Raw genomic sequence first — 15,252 nt, 5'->3', positions numbered from 1 at the left:
TTCATTTGGGGCCATAAGATATATGTAAATTGTGACAAATATTTTATGCCATTTGAATGGTTAAAAAAAAAGCTGGGTATCCAACATGAAACCATAGGTTACATTCAGCTTTGCTGACCCAGGGTATGATCTGCCTAAGACTTTTCTTTTTGGTTGGGGGGGGGGCCTGGATAGAAATGTTTTATCTAATTAGTTAGCTTTGCATTAGAGTTCTATTCCAACTTTGAAATATGGAATTGGGGCAACTATGTGGTGCAGTGAATCGAGTTCTGGATCTGGAGTCAAGAATACTCATCTTTCTGAGTTCAAAAGTCACTTTCTAGCTTTGTGACCCTAGGCACTTAAAATGAGATGGAGAAGGAAATGGCAAAGCACTTTAGTATGTCTGCCAAGAAAATCCCAGATGGGGTCATGAAGCATCAGACACCACTAAAATGACTGAATAATAAAAATATGGTATTATTCTATTATTTAATATATGTAAAAGAACATTATTATACCATTTTATTATATGAAAAGGGCCCTTAGAGACCATGAAGTTCAATATTTTCACTTTACATAAGAGAAAATTCAGTCATAAACAGGTTGAATGATTTGTACTGAGTCACACAGCTACTAAGCATCTAGAGTAGGCTATTGTTCAGTCACATCCAATTCTCCATGACCCTATTTGGGGTTTTCTTGGCAAAGATATTAATGTCCGCTCACAAACTTTGCACTGGTAATTTTCATAAAAATTAAGCCATAATCATGTATCAACCTGTAAACCTTCTGTGTCCCATCCAGCTTACACTAACCCCACATGGACTTTAGGCTTTGATCCTTCCATTTTATGTCTGATGAGATTGCTTTCCAGGTCTGAAATGCAGGAGGTGTTGCCTTTTACTGTCCCTGAATTCTTGGACTTCCTAGGCCTCTGGTCAAGGGCTAATGATAACAGCTCCCAGAGCTATGGATGTATGAGCTGCTGAAAAGACCACCTGCTCTGGACAACCATAGTTGATCTTAACCACCCCTACACACTAATGTTCCAATTGCAAAAAAAAAAAAAAAAGTTACCAAACTATAATAATAACTAGCATTTAAGGCTTTAAAAAAGGCAAAAAATTCTTTAAGGTTTACAAAGAGCTTTACTTAGTTATCTCAGATGATTCTGACAATAACAGTGAGGAAGATGCTGATATTTTACTCATTTTACAGATGGGGAAACTCACATTGAGAGAAATTAGGTAGCCTGCCAATGTTACACAATTAATAAATGAGGTAGTTACTGAACTCTAGTATTCCTAGACTAGACTCCAAATTCAGTGCTCTAAAAACTGTGTATCCTGATCCACTTTTAGACAAAATACTCCAAAAAAATCAAAGAAGGAGTTGTCCCACACGTCAAAACATTTATAGCAGCCTTTTTGTGGCAGCAAAAAAAAAAAAAAAAAAAAAACTGGAAATAAAATGGGTGTCCATTGATTGGAGAGCATCTAAATAAATTGTAGTATATAGATGTAACAGAATGTTATTACACCATAAGGAAAGTCCAAGAAACCACAATCCTTGAAATTTTACCATTCTCTTGTTACTATGCTCTCCAGACTCCCCTGAGCACTGTCATTTGACCTGCTTTGTGTATCCCAATGAGCTCTGAATCTTGTCATCTGCTGAATCCTGCTGCTGATTTTTCTTTCTGTTGCTTCCTCCAATGATAGTGTGAACAAGGTACTTAATTCTTTTTGCTTCAAGTTTCCTCATCTGTAAAATGATCTGGAGAAGGAAATGATAAATCAACTCAATATCTTTATCAAGAAAATCCCCATTTTCAGCCAGACCAGACTGAATAATAACAAAGAGGTTCTATTGTTTGTTCAGAGATTGCAACTGATCTTTTGCCTTGACCTTCTTCCTCAGGTATAACACACAAATCCTCAAATCTGAAGAGGTATGGATAGAACCCCATTGATTTCTGCTTTTGTATTCCTGCCTGCAGTGATCAGCCTGTGACCAATCATTTTGAAATTCCATTCATGAAGAATTCTAACCCTTTGTCCCAGATTCCAATAACTAAGGGAAGTCAATGGATATATTGCTCATGCACCCAGAAAAGAAAGTCATATTTATTCCCTATATCCTACTCACTATATTAATTTTCAAGGGCTCTTATAACACCTGCAAATATATCTCACACTCATATTTTCTGTTCAAAAGATTGCCCCTAGGAAAAATTGTCCCAAATACTTCACAATAGCCTTTGGGAACCCAGCAGTTTCAGATAAGAAAGAAATGAGCCCAGTTCCAAGGAGCTATTGTTTTTCCTCCGATATATATAAACAATCTATTCTAATTTATATCATTGTTTTGCATCCAAACCCTCATATGAGCCCAATCTTATGTCTGAAAATGAAGTGAAAAATCTTTCCCAAGGTATATCTCAAAATGCAATCCTTTTTGAATCTAATTTTAAGAATTTTATGAAAGAAAGAATAAGAAAAAAAGACACAGGTGGTTCTGAATCTTTTTGTAATGCTACTTGGCACACTAGGAGTTCATGATTAACATGACACCCTTCAATCTGCTTTCATCCCTCCCTCCTGCTACAAAAAGCAGCAAAGTTGTCAGGTGTGAAGAACAAGAGAAGGGATGCCAAGTTCCAAGGGAGAAAGGAACATGGGATACATACATACAGGGATAATGGCAGCACTAGTTCCTTGCTCAATCTGTTACTAATTTCACTAACTGCTCCATAATAAACTAGCCATGGCCAAGAAGGTCAGAGTTCCCCTTTCAGTGACCAAACTAGTGTTCTTCCTGAGTTCCAATTCTGGATTCATTGTTCCAGCTTTTATGTAAAGAGTGAGCTGAGTCCCTGACTGTGCCTTATGACTAGTTCCTTGGGAAATGAAAACAAGCATGTAGAGGGAATTGTTATTACACAAAGAGAAGTCTATGTATATGTATATGTGCATGCACGTGAATTCCAAGGATCTAATCAATATTATTTGGAACCCTACCTTGGAGCAACTAGCTGGCTTAATGCAGGCTTCTTAAATTTTTTTCTACTTGCCTAAGAAATTTTTATGCAACCTTGGATATATAGGAATATATAAAATAGGTATACAAATAAAACATAAATCATAATTTTATGACTCCACATTCAGTTATGAGACCCTATATGGGATCGTGAAGCACAGTTTAAGAAGCTGGGGTTAGTGGCTATAAAGATGAACCTGGAATCAGAAAGACTTGAATTCTAATCTGACCCCAGACACTTAACTAACTGTGTAACCTCTGTTTGCCTCAGTTTCCTCAACATTAAAATGAAGATAATAATAGCACCTAACCTCCCAGGGTTGTTGTGATATAAGGTAATAATCATAAAGCACTTAGCACAACTGTAAAGCTTACTTGGCACATGGTGAGAGCACTAAAATGTTAGTTATTATTTACCCAATTGTCACTCATAATGGAAACTATATCCTTAAAGAATGATTGACTATTCTTCTCAGGTTTCTAATGGTAACACTGAAGGGCTGGAGTTTCTAGTACTATAATTATATGGTGTATTTTCTGTTATCAGTAAGTCAGTTGAACTACCTTAGCTTTTAGAAAAGGGATTTAAGGAGAAGGTAAAGCAAGTATAGCTGGTATAACATAATTTTGTCCAAACTTGTAGTTCACTCTCCCCTTGTACAAGGAAGACCCTTGAGGAGTCTTGGGAAAAGATGGTGAGATATATGTGTAGTGAATACATGTAGCAAAGAGGTTCCTTCCAACTCCTGGTCTCAGAAGCCCTTTTCTCCCTCCGTGAAGTCTCCATGAAATTCTCTTTCATGAAGGGGAGCTCCTTGTGGAATTTCAAGGATCAGCATCTTAGAATCCATCACTAGCACTTCTCTCCATCACAAGGACCATATTCAGCCATCATCTGTCCTGGGTGACTTCCTTTGCTGTTCTAATTATGATTGCTACCACTTTCATTGGATTCCAGTTGCTGGTTACATATTTGACAGGACTTCTGAATCTCTAACTGAAGATTCCCAGCTCAGAATGCTCTTTTGCCTAATGCCAAGAAAGAACAAATGTAAAAGAAACAGATGTTTCATGTGCTCACTGACCCATAGTGGCCAAGTCAAACACAGGGTAGCTGCCTTTCCCTTAACCTGGTCCTTCAAAACAGTCCTTACCTGAAGGAAAAAGAGATTGAGAGATCAGAATGGCATTTCGGTTATATGCACATGTAATCTGGCTCAGCACTTTGTGATTTTTTCCATCTTGCCAGCTCTGTAAAAGACTTTCCATCATTAATACTCCTCAATCATGCCTGGATGGATACATTATACCATAATACCATACCCCTCATCATGTATGGATGGAAACAAGTCTCCAAAGTTCCACAAGTTGAAACCATGAAGGGATTATCTCTGCACATGCTCTATAGAACCCATGAGGAATGAGGACAGTCTTCAAAGACCTTTACCTTTATACCTATATCTGGTGAATACTTCCTGGATCTAAAAGAGAAAAAGAACAAATTAGGTAGATGTTTATATTTGTTTACCATTGTGTTTCATGTTTACTAATAATTACTTATTAATTTTATGCTATTAAAAATACTGTATAAGACTTTCTGGCAAATTTGTCTACTCCAAGAAAGCCAATCCAATTATTTCAAAGTCAAAAAGTTAGCAAGGACTAAGACACCGTGATTCAAAAGTAGATTAGATAGTGGTGGGACTCAGAACTATGTCCAAAGGATTATAAAACTCTGCACAATGTTGCTACTCCATCTCTAGCCCAAAAAGTTCAAAGAAAAGAGAAAATAGCCTATTTGTACAAAAATGTTTAAAGTAGTTCTTTTTGTGGTGGCAAAAAGTTGGGGAGGGAATGTCCACCAAATAGGGAATGGCTGAATCAGTTGTGGTGAAATACTCCTGTGTTATGAGAAATGATGAGCAGGATGAAAGTTTTAGAAAAACCTTATAGTGTACTAATAGAGTAAAGGGAACAGAACCAAGAGATTATCATACACAGTAAAAAGCAATAGATTTAGCTACCCTGATCAAGACAGTGATCCCAGACATTTCAAAGGATCCATGTTGGAAAATGATATCTACCTCCAGGAAAAGAATGAATTCTGAGTGCAGAGTGCAGCATATTTTTTCCACTTTCTTTATGTATCTTGCATTTTATTGTTATTTTTTGCAACATGTTTGATATAGAAATATATTTTACAGGACTTCCCATTGATCTCATATCATAATCTTCTCAAGAGATGGGGGAGAATTTTGAATTGAAAATTGTGTTTTAAAGTTAATATTTATATATATATATATATATTTTTTTTTTTAACAAAAAAATTAAAACTAGAATTGAATAGAATGCAAACTTCTTGAGAAAAAGAGGTTTGTATCATTTTATCTTCTTATCTTCAAAACCTTGCTGTTGTAATCCAAAAAGTTTTGGCAATGTAACTTCTGATTTTGGGAGTGTCTTTGGGAACAATAAAGTGACATACAACAAATCCCCTTTTGTTTTAGATACACCTTCTCCTTCTATGGCCTATCTTCCTGCTCTACTCCTGGAGTTCCCCTTATCTAGGATCTTCCATACTAGAATTTTTTATGCTAACAAAATCCATTCAGCATAGCAAGCTGTGCTCAATTAGGCCTCCTTGCCCAACTCAGTCATTAACAACCATTATCCCCACATGAAGCCTCCCTTGATGGTTTTATTTTTTTGTGTGTTTGGGGGGGTCTTTTTCCACTCAACATCCCCAATCAATTTGCCTCGGCCCAAGTCATCTCTGAGTACACAGCTGATTGGGATTCTTCACCCTCCTCTGGAGCCTGACTTAATTCATGTCACTCAATAATACACATCATCCTCTCTCTAGGAATCGTTTTCCTTCAAGCTTCTACTCATTTCACAGTTTGGCTCCTCAGGCTAGTCTTCATTTCATTTCACTCTCCAGTCATACACAGAACTCCTTTTGCCTCTTGCTTTTATTTTTTTCCATGGAATAATATTTGTAAAGTATTTAGTATAGTACTTAACTCACAGTAAGTATTTAGTAAATGTTTGCTTCTTCTTTCCTTCCATTGTCTTCAGAAAAATGAATTAGGAAACCCATAAATTCCTCTGCTAGAAAGAAATTGCAAAGCTTCCTCTTAGCTCTGGTGAGTTGGATTCAACCAGTCTAGACAAGTATTAGATACAAGGTAATCGTGGACTCAGATTATAACTAATCCTAAAATGCAAATGCTGTAGACATCTTTTCTATTTCTGAAAGTATTCTTGGTAGTCATTAACAATGATTGAATTAGGGAGGGAGGGGAAAATTTGGAAAAGTGAATACAAGGGATAATGTTTTTTAAAAAATTACCCAAGCATATGTACTGTCAAAAAAATTATAATTATAAAATTAATAAATTATCATAAAAAACCCAACAATGATTGAATGACTTTTCCTGGAGTATCAAATGAGAAGAATCAAAGACATATATTATCTTCTTGTTCTCTTGCCTATCTTTCACATCAATTATCTGCATGAAACTTTTAGTCTAGTGGTAGCTTCCTAGCTATTCCTCTCATTTCCTGATTTTTCATTTTCATTGGCTACCCCCTGCCTGGAACTCTCCCTCTTCATCTCTATATCCTGATTTTCTTCAAGACTCTACTAAAATCTCACCTTCTATAACAAAACTTAACCAGTCTCCAGCACCTTCTCTCTGAGATTATTCTATGCTGTATATGTCTCATTTGTATATAGTTGTTTACATCTAGTTTTTCCCATTAAACTGATCTTCGTGAGAATAGGAACTGGTTTGTTTTTTGTTTTATTTTGGTTTGGGGTTTTGTTTTTTTGTGTTTCTTTGTACCCCGAACACTTAGAACAATGCCTAGGACAAATTAAGTCCTTAATAAAGGCTTGTTGATTTGAGCTCTTAAAGTTCTATTTTGTCTAAGGTCCTTAAAAAGTCCTTAAAAAAAAACAAAAAAACAAAAAAACAACCTGTACATCTTTCAGTAGTTTAGGAAGTGCTTGGTAAGGAAACTACTAAAGCAGATGGGTACCTGCTTTGCAACTAGAGTTTAAGTGAGTTGCCTCTGGGCAGTGATAATTTAAGTGACTTGTCTAGGATCACAAAGTCAGAATGTGTCAATTATAAGATTTGAACCTAGATGTTTTTGATTCCACTATGACACTTGGCCTTTCTTATCCCCGAGGTTTAATATTAAATGGTAATAATTTAGATAAGTCTAGAGAGGGTGTCATATGTGTGAAACCAAAAGATCACAGAAATAGAATGTTATCAACACTTAAATTTCAAGAAAATTTCCAGAAACTGGGAAGATCCTTATTCCACTTAATTTTCTTCTCCCCAAAATCTCACAGCAATTATGTGTGTGGTCAGACTGAAAAACAACTTTTAGGCTAGATCAATCTTAAAGGGCAAATGCTTGCTTTCAACAGTTAAAAATAAGGATAATAATTGAGGAATTTATTATGAAATAATTAATCATACTTTTAAGCTGTTATAATGTAAATTCCACCTATGGGCTATATGAGCTAGACAAGACAATGTTAGAATTGTTAGGGAACGTAACAAATGGAGATTTGAGGAGTTTACCCATAGTGTGATTTTTACAAGGATTATAAAATTGATAGTTCTCCACTGATGGTCAAATAAGTTATTTCACAGTAGTCCGAGAAGTTTTTGTAAATTCTGGATCCTCTATGTCTGTAAGTCAATAACTCCAACCATTATAAAGCATCTGAGCATTGAAAACTGAAAGAGGCTTCACAATCATTTCAAAGCTGCTCCAGTTCTTACTAAACTATTCACATTCAGAATTTCTACTAGTGAGAGGAAGCATGATGTAGTATATCAAGAGGCAGGAAGACTTGGGTTCAATCCCCAATTCTGACTGGGTGATTCCCAGGAAATCTCTTAACCTCTTGGTGCTCCCAGGTCACTCTCTAAAACTATAACTCATGGAACACTTGACTACAGAAATTGGTAGAAAGAGCATCCTCCTTGAGATTCCCACAATGGGGAATGAGGCTTTAGCTTAACTGGAAGGATGTGTGATCCACCAATCAAAAAGGTGGGAATCAGATACTATTCTATCCTTTCTGAGATAGTCAGTCCTAGGACTCACCTCCAAGACAACCATAATTTTCTTCCTCTGCTCTTCATGTGAGTTCTCAGCCTTTCCACTTTTTGATCCTGATTGTACCCTTGAAGAAAATTATAACCCAACCATTATCCAGGCTCATAGCAGCAGCTGTGTCATTATAATTGAGATAATTCTTGCTCCCATCCATATTCTACCTCTGTGCTTGAGATTGCCTGGCAATTTCAGCAGACTCCTTGTGGAGGGTGAGTTCTACGACATGTTTGGATAAAAGCACCACATGCCTCTTATCATCTTGAGTGGGAGAGAGTGAAGGATGAGAAGACATACATGTTGTGATAGTCATAGCAGATTTCATTATAATATCTTTCATTCCTAAAGCCACCTCGCTTCTTAAATTTAATATTTTATTTTCCTCCAATTACATGTAAAACAATTTTTAATATTTATTTTAAAAATTTTTGAGCTCCAAATTCTCTCTCTCCCTTTCCCCCAAAGGCAAGCACTTTGATATAAGTTATATAAATATGCAATCAAACAAAAGATATTTCCATGTTAGTTATGTTGAAAATGAAAACACAAACAAAAAAATAAAGAAAAAGGGTTCTTCAATCTGCATTCAGACTCCAATAGTTCTTGGTCTAAAGATGGATAACATTTTTTCATCATCATACAATATTGCTATTACCATATACAATTTTTTCCTGGTTCTGCTCATTTCACTTTGCATCAGTTCATTTAATTCTCCCCCCTTTAAACTTCCTTTTTTTGTAGAGGGGCACCACTATCCTTTAGATCACCTAGGCTCACCAAACTCAATATCCCCATCAACTTCTTGCTCTCCATATATCAAATCAGTTGCCAGTTTACTTTCTACCTCTTAAATCTCTCAACATCTTTCTTTACTCACACAGCCACCACCTTAGTTCAGACTCTCATTATTTTTCATCTGAATTGTAGTGATAACTTAATTGGTTTTTTCTCCTCAAGTTCCCTCTCTAATTCATCCTCCACACTGATGCCAAAGTGATTTTCATAACTTGCAAATCTGACCATTTTATCTCTTTGCTCAATAAATTCCAATGGCTCCCTATTGACTCTGTTATCAAATATTATTTCTTCTTTATCTCATCTTTTAAATATGCCTACTTTCATAAAAATTTTTATAATGCCCATAATCACAGTAGTAATGTATGTTATTTACAAATAATTAAGTATACATATTCTGAGGGTGCATTCTCAAAAATTATCTACTAATAGCGGTATATTTTCAAAAAAGTTTGGAATCCACTACTTTATGCAAATTAAATTATTCCTCCAACCTCCCTCTCTCCCCCAAAACTACTAGGTAAATAAGTAAATAGGCACAAAGTGTGGGCCAGAGCTAATTTTTTCTAAAAAAGGAAAGTCACATCTTCCACATTATCTAGTGGGTGGATCTTCAAATCTCCAAGTCGGCTTTCTTTTCAACAAAGTGCATATGATTGAGTTGGTTTGATAAACTTTTATCTTGCATTAAAGAGCAAATGAACGTGTTCAGGTAAGATTATCACACTATTGATTACATGCTCTTATCTCATCAAGAGAATAATTAAGGATAACCAGAGGCACGCAAAAGCCTAGGAATTAGAGCTGGAAGAGACCTCAGAGATGGAGTCAAACCTACTCATTTTATAGATGCTATTTGCTGTATATATTGATCAACCTGTGATTTCACAGAGAGGTTGTTTATAAAGACCAAACCACAAATTTTAGTATTAATTCCTAGATTTATAATGCTTTCTTGGACCCTGTGGCATATTAATAGTACTGAAATCAAACAGAACTTAGAATAAGCTTAAGACAGATTCAATCCTATCTCTAAATAGTGTCCAACCTACTTATGCCCTTATCTCCCTACTTTGTCTTTACATCTGAATTCCTAGGTCCAAGCTTCTAGATGGCATGGATGTTTGCCTTCGTGCTATAGCAAACAAAAAGCAGCCTCTTCTATAAAGAAGACACATCTGTGACTAGGAGCACTCCTAAGGAACAGGTGAACCTGTTAGTTGGTTTTTGCCAAAAGAAATAGCTCAGCATCAATCACACCTGGATGAAAATTGGTGGGCATTCTCCAACTTCTGGCTGCTGCTGAATATCCATGCTGAGGTTGACCCTCCATTTGAACAAGCTTACACATCATTTTTAAAAACTTTCACATGAAAATTATAATATTGACGCTCTCATGTGTGGTATCCAAAGCACTTGATTCTTATTTTCAACAAATAAAGTGCAGACACTTGCTGGAGAATTTCATTGTGAGCTACCTATGATCTACTACTTGCTAAAGGCACAGTGAAGATATCTGATATATGATAGCATCATATTAATGGATATGTTAACTAGATCCATTCTTTTCACTTTTTCCAAGCTCTTTCCCCTTATGGCATTAGGTCATCAAATAATACATGTACCAAGTTACTCTAGGTCTCCCTTTTCTACTCTTCCACATATGACTTTCAGTTAAGTAGGGTGCCCTTTGCTATTACAGAAACAGGTTTTTATATATGCATCTATATCTACATATATCTACATGAGTATGTGTATATTATATGTACATAATATACCTATACATTCCTGTGCTTCTGTGTGCCTCATTATCTTTAATTGTTTTCTTGATGAGATAAGAGCATAGCAATGATCAACAGAGTAATAATTTTACTTTATATACCAGCATATATAAATATGTATATATCTATATCTACATATTTGTTGAGGTTATGTGTTTTTTGCAAAATCATAGGCAGTATCTATTGTTATCCAGTATTCCTTATACTTGGATACACAAAAGGGAAATATCAAATAAAAAGTAACAAAAAACAAACAAAAGAAAAAAAGTGGAAATAGTATGCTTCAATCCATATTAAGTTTATATTTAATTCCTGGAAAAAGATTGTCTCCATGGTTGTGTAGGTATTTAAAAAAAAAGAACCTGGTCAAATAAAGAAAATTATGTTCCCTTTATGGTTCAAGATCAAAGAAACTAGGGACAATTCATCCATTCATTCATTCATTCATTCATTAAATGCTTATTATATGATGGATACTAGGAATATTAAAAAAAAAATAAAACATTCCTTGCCTTTAAGGGGCATACATTCTATTGTAGAAAACAATATGTACAAAGAAAAGTAAATATAAGACACATGTAAAGTAAATAGGAAATTAGAAGCTGCCTGGTAAAATGACCCTTATAAGCAGAAAACCCTGGGTATATTAAGTCCCATGAGACCACTACTGGTTCCTTGTTTTCACTGATTAGGATTTCTAGTTTCCTTCAAAGTCCATTTCAAGTGTTAATCTTCCCTTATGCCTCCCCACCCCGGTTGTGAAAATCAAATGTGGTATCAGAAATAATGAGCAAACCGATATCTTTTTTTGCTTTTAATGTATTTTAATTTATTGAACTTTATAAAATTGTACAAAGGATTTTGTATTTGTTATTTTCTATGTTTTTTATTGTTAAAAACTTATATTCATCACTATATATTTTTGTTTCTTTTTTATTATAGCTTTTCATTTACAAGATATATGCATGGGTAATTTTTCAGCATTGGCAATTGCAAAACCTGTTGTTCCAATTGTTTCCAAAAATTTCCAATTGTTCCTCCCACCCCCTCCCCCAGATGGCAGGTTGACCAATACATGTTAAATAAGTTAAAGTATAAGTGAAATACAACATATGTATACATGACCCTACAGTTATTTTGCTACACAAAAAGAATCGGACTTTGAAATAGTGTACAATTACCCTGTGAAGGAAATCAAAAATGCAGGTGGACAAAAATAGAGGGATTGGGAGTTCTATGTAGTGGTTCATAGTCATCTCGCTGAGTTCTTTCGCTGGATGTAGGTGGTTCAAAACATTGAACACAACAATAAAATTATATGATGATCAATTATGATAGACTTAGTTCTTCTCAGCAATACAGTGATCCACGACAGTTCTAATACACTTGAGATGGAAAATGTTATCTGCATCCAGAGAGAGAACAATGGAGGCAGTGTGGATGGAAGCATACTATTTTCACCTTTTTCTTTTTTTTTTTTTCCTTCCTTTTTGTTTGATTTCCCCTTTTGTTCTGATTTTTCTTTCATAAGATGACCAATATGGAAAATATTAAAAATTATTGTACAAGTATAACAGTATATTGCTTTTTTGCAGGAAGAGGACAGAGAGAAAGGGAGAAAAAAATTTGGACCTCAAAATCTTACAAAACTGAATAAAGACCATCTTTATGTGTAATTGGAAAAATAAATACTGTTAATTAAAATAAAAAAGAAACTGAACTTAAAAATGTGTTAATACATGTGAAAAGCTTAAATGTCAGCTTTATTAGCTAAATAAATAATTTAATTTATTCAGCAAGGTGACACAATGGAAAGAGCATTGACTCTGACTCAGTCAGGATAGCTATGTAATCCTCGGTAAGGATTTAACCTCTCTCAGCTTCAGTTTGTTCATCTGAAAAATGGGGATAATCACAGAGTTTGTTGTGAGACTTAAACGAGATGTTTGCAATGCTTTGCACACCTTAAAACAATATATAAATATCAAAGATGATGATGTTCCCCCCTGTAGAATGTAAGTTCTTGGACAGCTTGGACTGTTTTATTGAACTTGTATCCCTAGCTCCTAACATAGAACCTGGGTGTTTAATAAATGCATATTGCTGAGTTGGTTTTACCCCAGTTCTAAAGATCCCGCTTCCACTGTGAGTATCCAGCAGCCTCAAATAAAATTTAACCAATTCTGAGTATAGCTGAAAAATAACCTCCTAGTTCCTCTGAGCTCAGGTCTATTCCTACATTCCTTTTTTGTACCATTGTTGTTTTCAAAGAGCACCACGTTGCTGGCTCACGTTCTGCTTGTGGTTTGATACAGCCTCTCTATCTCTTCCTGCCACACTGATGCATAGCTTGTCATTTCGCAGCTTATATTTGTTTTTCCACACCCTCGTGTCCTAGCCTGTACTTGGCCTTTTCTGACTTCCAGTCATATCTTCTCCAGGACCCTGTTATCTCAGCTGCCAACTTTGTAAGCATTCCCATTCCACACTGTAACCAGGCTGCTGCTGAAAATGTTTAAAGAGCACAGAATGTAGGAGTGACGCTGGTAGAACACCACTTAATGATTCCAGAGTCACTAGCAGAATTTGGAGTCAGATCACTGAGTTTCAAATCCTATCTCCAATATTTATGAACTATGTGATTTTGGGCAATTCAATGAACATCTCTGAGATTCAATGTCCTCATTTAGAAAGAAAAAAGATTAATAATAACTTCACTATGCTCACAGAATTTCAGTGAAGAAAATGTTTGTAAACATTATTTCTAACTGTATAGACATATATACATATATTGTATTTAACTTATACTCTAACATAGTTAACATGTATTGGTCAACCTTCCTGGGAGGAAGGAGGGGAAAAGTTGGAACAAAAGGTTTTGCAATTGTCAATGCTGAAAAATTACCCATGCAAATATCTGGTAAATAAAAAGCTATAATAAAAGAAGAAAAAACATTATTTCTTCAGTATTTTCATATATACTTTTCAATGGTATGAGTACTTCCTCCAAAAGTACAGGTTGCAACCCATTCATACATTCTTATCCTGAGGGACATACATTTCTTTCAAGAAGTCCACCCAACATAATAAGGATTTTCTTCACAAAAATATTAAATTCACAAGGCTACCTTGTAATCTTGAATCCCTTTCCAATCCATTGCCCTTACAATCCTTCCTGGGACTGTTCCCACCATAGACTGTCGTGCTCCTACCCACATTAGGTTCATTTCAACTTGGTTCTTTCCTTTTATACTTCCCTAATTACTCACTACAGTGGCTTTTCCAAACCTTTTCATCCTTCCTTTTTTCAGCCGAGAAGCTTACTTCATATCTCATATTTAAAAATATTAAGGCCAAAAGTTCCTTCTCCTCTCCTCTTTATCCCATATCATTCAGATGACTTTTTTTTGCCACTTATTCCTTCTTTACACTTTTCTCATATGAAGACGTGGCCTTCATTTTTATCAATATTAACCTCTACACACACAAGTGATTGAATTCTACTCTCTCACAAAAGGCCCATTCTGTTATCCTTGCCCTCTCACTTCAAACTCACTCTGTCCATCACCTCCTTCCCTACTCCCTAAAAATATGCCCCATACTCAAAAATCCTCACTTTATTTGTCAAACCCGTCAGAGAAATATGGTTAAGTGAATGTGAATCTAACCGTGTGTATTTTCACCTTTTTTTGTTTGTTTGTTTGTTTGCTTTTTCTTTCTCGTGTTTTTCTCCCTTTTGGTCTGATTTTTCTTGCACAACATGAAAAATATGGAAATGTGTTTAAACAATTGCACATATTTAATCTATATCCGATTACTTGCTGTCTTTAGGGTGGGGAGGCAAAGGAGGGAGGGAGAAAAATTTGGAAGACAATGTCTTTAAAAAAATGAATGTTGAAAACTACCTTTATATATATTTGGAAAAATAAAATATTACTGAAATTTAAAAATAAAAAGTAGGTTTGGGTTCTCTTAACCCTCTCTATTTCACTTGGTGATCTCATTGATTCCCATAGATTCACTTATCATCTCTAAGCTGTTTTTTAGATTTCTCTATCTAGTTCAATACTTTCTCCTAACATTCAAGCTTTGTAATAGTTCATGTGCCATTCTTTCCTTTTCCAGATTCATCATGTTTCCCATTCTTATTAAGAGGACAGAAATTATCTTCTTGTATCATATTTGATTCTTCACTTTCTCACCCTTTATATCCACCCGTTGCCAAGAACACTCAATTTACCATTATAATGTCTCTTCTATACACCCTCTTCTTCCTTCTAATATTGCCACTATCATGGTGCATGCTTTCATTACCTCATTTCTGGAGTATTACAAATGACCTCTTGATTGGTCTTATTACTTCAAATCTCTCCCCATTCCAATCCATCCTTTACTCCCCTGTCAAATTAATCTTCCTAAAACACAAAACTGATCATTGTGCCACAGGACTATGGTTCAAAATTTCCTTAAGTCTTTCCTGATCCCCCTTAAGGCTAGTATATGCCCTCTGTTG

General features: G+C 35.3%; 1 long non-coding RNA gene across 1 annotated transcript in view; it reads left to right on the top strand.

The window, feature by feature from the left end:
• LOC141559416 (uncharacterized) overlaps positions 1-2,955 on the top strand; it is a 127,169-nt gene extending 124,214 nt beyond the window's left edge. The window contains exon 3 of the long non-coding RNA XR_012487397.1: positions 1,903-2,955. This is a non-coding gene — a long non-coding RNA (uncharacterized LOC141559416). The remainder of the gene's footprint in view (positions 1-1,902) is intronic.
• Positions 2,956-15,252: the final 12,297 nt, after the last annotated feature.

Source organism: Sminthopsis crassicaudata, chromosome 3 (genome assembly GCF_048593235.1).
Source record: "Sminthopsis crassicaudata isolate SCR6 chromosome 3, ASM4859323v1, whole genome shotgun sequence".
Classification (NCBI taxonomy): domain Eukaryota; kingdom Metazoa; phylum Chordata; class Mammalia; order Dasyuromorphia; family Dasyuridae; genus Sminthopsis; species Sminthopsis crassicaudata.
Note: the sequence above shows the minus strand (reverse complement) of the source record. Positions and strands in the feature narration are given on the sequence as shown.